This window comes from Spea bombifrons, chromosome 1, assembly GCF_027358695.1.
Source record: "Spea bombifrons isolate aSpeBom1 chromosome 1, aSpeBom1.2.pri, whole genome shotgun sequence".
NCBI lineage: Eukaryota > Metazoa > Chordata > Amphibia > Anura > Pelobatidae > Spea > Spea bombifrons.
In genome coordinates, this window is record NC_071087.1 from 165,094,334 (window position 1) to 165,100,413 (window position 6,080).

A 6,080-nucleotide genomic window follows, 5' to 3' on the forward strand; every position below is an offset into this window, starting at 1 on the left:
GTGGAGCTTAAGACACAACTTAGGTTCTGAGAAAAGCCTATCCCGCTTCCGCCATATTTTCTGTGGGCAGGATACGGTGTTAATCGTTGGTGATGCCCGCTCACGGTGTAGACGCTCCAATGCGTCTCTTCATCTTGTAAACAAATGGAGTCGCGGAGTCGGACCCCGTAAGGCGCTGTACGTACGGAGCCACGGAGTCGGAGTCGTTCTGCACATTCACCCTGAGACCGGGGTAAAACCCAGAGAATCTGCCCGTTCACCCCAAGACTGGGGTAAAAACCATGAGAATCTGTCCGTTCACCCCGAGACTGTGGTAAAAACACTGAGATTCTGCCCTTTCACCGGGCATCTGATGCAAACTCTAACACCAAAACATATCCATTACGGACCCAGAAGGGTTAATGAACACCTGGCGGCTGGCACGTAGCATAGAGTGGAGAAAGGATAGCGCGGCCCCTAGCTGCCTTCACGTAGCATAGACTGGAGAAGGTATAGAGCGGCCCCTTGCGGCCGGCACGTAGCATAGAGAAGGGATAGAGCGGCACCTTGCGGCCGGTGCGTGGCATAGAGTAGAGAAGGGATAGAGCGGCCCCTGGCGGTCGGCACGAAGCATAGAGATTTGATAGAGCGGCTCCTGGCGGCCGGTACGTAGTATAGAGGGGAGAAGGGATAGAGCGGCCCCTAGCGGCCGGCACGCAGCATAGAGTTGACAGAGTTGGGCTAGAGCGGCTCCGGGCGGGGTCGGCAGTCGGCGGAGAGGTTGACCACGGAGCGGACAGAGGGTGAGCGGGGCCGGGGCCGGGGCTTGGGTGTTCTGTGCGGGTGTATAATGACGACACTTGTGCGCAGAGCTGTGCTGCGCGGGGCCCGCAACTTTATGGGTACTTCAGGCAACTTTTCAGCACATTTTGTGTGTCTAAAACGGTCCCTGCACGCACCCTGCGCTCTACCCTGGTGTGTGCCGTACGCGGGGCCCCGTGTGTGTCGTGCGCCGTACGCAGAACTGTATCACGGATTATTATCTATCGCTATCATACTCCGCAGCGCTGTACAATGTGTGTTATTATTATTATTTATATATCGCGGTCATACTCCGTAGCGCTGTACAATGTGTGTTATTATTTATATATCGCTATCATACTCCGCAGCGCTGTACAATGTGTGTTATTATTATTACTTATATATCGCGGTCATACTCCGTAGCGCTGTACAATGTGTGTTATTATTATTATTTATATATCGCGGTCATACTCTGCAGCGCTGTACAATGTGTGTTGTTGTTATTATTTATATATCGCCGTCATACTCCGCAGCGTTGTACAATGTGTTATTATCATTTATATATCGGTGTCATACTCCGCAGCGCTGTACAATGTGTTATTATTATTTATATATCGCCGTCATACTCCGCAGCGCTGTACAATGTGTTATTATTATTATTTATATATCGGTGTCATACTCCGCAGCGCTGTACAATGTGTTATTATTATTATTTATATATCGGTGTCATACTCCGCATCGCTGTATAACGTGTGTTATAATTATTTATATATCGCCGTCATACTCCGCAGCGCTGTACAATGTGTTATTTATATATCACCGTCATACTCCACAGCGTTGTACACAGATGATATACTTGCTCGGTATGAGAAATTGGCACACGGGGTATTCTAGCGTGTTCCGTGTTCTTGTCCGTTACGTCCTTGTACGTTGCGTTATCTGTTTACGTGTGGTACTTATTTATACTGCGGGAGAAGGGGTTAGCGTTTGTTGGGCCTCAGAGGTCTCTTCTTCAGATGGAATCTCTAGTGAAATGTGTCTGGCCTCTGTGCCACTGAGTATGATCTGTATGACTCCTGGAAGATACCTGACATTACTCAGGATGATGCTTCGTATTACTCCTGGTCGACGCTCCCCCTTACTCTTGGCTGGCGCTTGGCGTTACTCTTGGCTGGCGCTTGGCGTTACTCTTGGCTGGCGCTTGGCGTTACTCTTGGCTGGCGCTTGGCGTTACTCTTGGCCGGCCCTTGGCATTGCTCCCCGTTACTCTTGACCGGTGCTTGGCATCGCTCCCCTTTACTCTTGACCGGCGCTTGGCATTGCTCCCCTTTACTCTTGGCGTCACTCTCCGTTACTCTTGGCCAGCGCTTGGCGTCCCTCCCCGTTAATCCCGACCGGCGCTTGGCGTCCCTCCCCGTTACTCTCGGCCGGCGCTTGGCGTCCCTCCCCGTTACTCCCGGCCGGTGCTTGGCGTCCCTCCCCGTTACTCTCCGCCGGCGCTTGACGTCGCTCCGCGTTACTCCCGGCCGGCGCTTGACGTCGCTCCGCGTTACTCCCGGCCGGCGCTTGACGTCGCTCCGCGTTACTCCCGGCCGGCGCTTGACGTCGCTCCGCGTTACTCCCGGCCGGCGCATGGCTTCGCTCCGCGTTACTCCCGGCCGGCGCTTGGCTTCGCTCCGCGTTACTCCCGGCCGGCGCTTGACGTCGCTCCCCGTTACTCCCGGCCGGCGCTTGACGTCGCTCCCCGTTACTCCCGGCCGGCGCTTGACGTCGCTCCCCGTTACTCCCGGCCGGCGCTTGGCTTCGCTCCCCGTTACTCCCGGCCGGCGCTTGGCTTCGCTCCCCGTTACTCCCGGCCGGCGCTTGGCTTCGCTCGCCGTTACTCCCGGCCGGCGCTTGGCGTCCCTCCCCGTTACTCCCGGCCGGCGCTTGGCGTCCCTCCCCGTTACTCCCGGCCGGCGCTTGGCGTCCCTCCCCGTTACTCCCGGCCGGCGCTTGGCGTCCCGGCCGGCGCTTGGCGTCCCTCCCCGTTACTCCCGGCCGGCGCTTGGCGTCCCTCCCCGTTACTCCCGGCCGGCGCTTGGCGTCCCTCCCCGTTACTCCCGGCCGGCGCTTGGCGTCCCTCTCCGTTACTCCCGGCCGGCGCTTGGCGTCCCTCCCCGTTACTCTCGGCCGGCGCTTGGCGTCCCTCCCCGTTACTCTCGGCCGGCGCTTGGCGTCCCTCCCCGTTACTCTCGGCCGGCGATTGGCGTCCCTCCCCGTTACTCTCGGCCGGCGCTTGGCGTCCCTCCCCGTTACTCTCGGCCGGCGCTTGGCGTCCCTCCCCGTTACTCCCGGCCGGAGCTTGGCGTCGCTCCGCGTTACTCCCGGCCGGAGCTTGGCGTCGCTCCGCGTTACTCCCGGCCGGAGCTTGGCGTCGCTCCGCGTTACTCCCGGCCGGAGCTTGGCGTCGCTCCGCGTTACTCCCGGCCGGAGCTTGGCGTCGCTCCGCGTTACTCCCGGCCGGAGCTTGGCGTCGCTCCGCGTTACTCCCGGCCGGAGCTTGGCGTCGCTCCGCGTTACTCCCGGCCGGAGCTTGGCGTCGCTCCGCGTTACTCCCGGCCGGAGCTTGGCGTCGCTCCGCGTTACTCCCGGCCGGAGCTTGGCGTCGCTCCGCGTTACTCCCGGCCGGAGCTTGGCGTCGCTCCGCGTTACTCCCGGCCGGAGCTTGGCGTCGCTCCGCGTTACTCCCGGCCGGAGCTTGGCGTCGCTCCGCGTTACTCCCGGCCGGAGCTTGGCGTCGCTCCGCGTTACTCCCGGCCGGCCCTTGGCTTCGCTCCTCGTTACTCCCGGCCGGCGCTCGGCGTCGCTCCCCGTTACTCTCGGCCGGCGCTCGGCGTCCCTCCCCGTTACTCCCGCTCGGCGTCCCTCCCCGTTACTCCCGGCCGGCGCTCGGCGTCCCTCCCCGTTACTCCCGGCCGGCGCTCGGCGTCCCTCCCCGTTACTCCCGGCCGGCGCTCGGCGTCCCTCCCCGTTACTCCCGGCCGGCGCTCGGCGTCACTCCCCGTTACTCCCGGCCGGCGCTCGGCGTGACTCCCCGTTACTCCCGGGCGGCGCTCGGCGTCACTCCCGGCCGGCGCTTGGCTTTACACTTGGCATTACTCAGTATGCTCCGTATTACTCAATATACTACTCTATTACTCCTGGCTAACACCCGATGTTGCTTAGCAGGGCACATACTGCGTTGCTCGGCCCCTGGGTGACAGCCTGCGGGAGGCCCCCTGTCGGCCCCTGGGTGACAGCCTGTGGTGGGGCCCCTGGGTGACCGCCTGCGGGAGGGCCCCTGCCGGCCCCCGGGGTTATAATGGTTTGTGCTTCGCAGTGGGGTTACTTCTCGTTGCGACACTCACACTCTCATGCTCACACCCCTCACTCACTTCCTGTTACTCAGCGTTACTGACATCCTCTCTGTTTAACCCTTTCCTGCCATATTGAGGCTTCATGTCTGTAATAGTCTGTAGAGCTGTATTTGCGGGTTGTTTTTTTTTTTTTTTTTTTTTTTTTAGGGGCTGTCCACGCTGTTTACGGGGAGGGCCGGTGGGGTACAGAGGCTGGGTGTGAGGGCTGTCCACGCTGTGTACCGGGAGGGCCGGTGGGGTACAGAGGCTGGGTGTGAGGGCTGTCCACGCTGTGTACTGGGAGGGCCGGTGGGGTACAGAGGCTGAGTGTGAGGGCTGTCCACGCTGTGTACTGGGATTGCTGGTGGGGTACAGAGGCTGGGTGTGAGGGCTGTCCACGCTGTGTACTGGGAGGGCCGGTGGGGTACAGAGGCTGGGTGTGTGAGGGCTGTCCACGCTGTGTACTGGGAGGGCCGGTGGGGTACAGAGGCTGGGTGTGAGGGCTGTGTCCACACTGTGTACTGGGATTGCTGGTGGGGTACAGAGGCTGGGTGTGAGGGCTGTCCACCCTGTGTACTGGGAGGGCCGGTGGGGTACAGAGGCTGGGTGTGTGAGGGCTGTACACGCTGTGTACTGGGAGGGCCGGTGGGGTACAGAGGCTGGGTGTGTGAGGGCTGTCCACGCTGTGTACTGGGAGGGCCGTCCACGCTGTGTACTGGGAGGGCCGGTGGGGTACAGAGGCTGGGTGTGGGGCCTGTCCACGCTGTGTACTGGGAGGGCCAATGGGGCACACAGGCTGGGTGTGGGGGCTGTCCACGCTGTGTACTGGGATATGCAGTGTACATATACGGGGGGCCCTTGTAATCACATGCGCTGCCACCTCCTGCGTGGCTCCCTGGCTCATTTAGCGGGCCCTCGGGGTGTCCCAGCACAGTGACCCAGTCCAGGTGTGTTTGGATTAGCTAGGCGTGTTCTGGAGGTATGCATGCCTTAGGGACATGCTTTCTACACGCATGTCTGACTGGTTTGGAAAGAGCGAGATCATAAAAACAAAAATAGGTTTACAGGCTGAATACGTGACAGACACAGAGTGTGAATCTCCCCTGTGGGGCATCGGGTGCCACCTGGGCGTTGGATCCTCTCCCCTGTGGGGCATCGGGTATCACCTGGGTGCTGGATCATCTCTCCTGTGGGGCATCGGGTGTCACCTGGGCGCTGGATCCCTCCCCTGTGGGGCATCGGGTATCGCCTGGGCGCTGGATCCCTCCCCTGTGGGGCGGCGGCTATCGCCTGGGACGCTTGATCCACTCCCCTGTGGGGCAGCGGCTATCGCCTGGGCGCTGGATCCTCTCCCCTGTGGGGCAGTCGCTATCGCCTGGGCGCTGGATCCTCTCCCCTGTGGGGCAGCGGCTATCGCCTGTGCGCTGGATCCTCTCCCCTGTGGGGCAGCGGCTATCGCCTGGGCGCTGGATCATCTCCCCTGTGGGGCAGCGGCTATCGCCTGGGCGCTGGATCATCTCCCCTGTGGGGCATCGGGTTTCACCTGGGCGCTGGATCCCTCCCCTGTGGGGCAGCGGCTATCGCCTGGGCGCTGGATCCTCTCCCCTGTGGGGCAGCGGCTATCGCCGGGGAGCTGGATCCCTCCCCTGTGGGGCAGCGGCTATCGCCTGGGCGCTGGATCCTCTCCCCTGTGGGGCAGCGGCTATCGCCTGGGCGCTGGATCCTCTCCCCTGTGGGGTGGCGGCTATCGCCTGGGACGCTTGATCCTCTCCCCTGTGGGGCGGCGGCTATCGCCTGGGCGCTTGATCCTCTCCCCTGTGGGGCAGCGGCTATCGCCTGGGTGCTGGATCCCTCCCCTGTGGGGCAGCGGCTATCGCCTGGGACGCTTGATCCTCTCCCCTGTGGGGCGGCGGCTATCGCCTG

General features: G+C 61.7%; 1 protein-coding gene across 1 annotated transcript in view; it reads left to right on the top strand.

The window, feature by feature from the left end:
* Positions 1-703: 703 nt before the first annotated feature.
* Positions 704-6,080, top strand: part of TLN1 (talin 1) — a 51,217-nt gene continuing 45,840 nt past the window's right edge. Inside the window, exon 1 of the mRNA XM_053448837.1 lies at positions 704-782. The gene's annotated coding sequence lies outside the window, so the exon portion shown is untranslated. The remainder of the gene's footprint in view (positions 783-6,080) is intronic.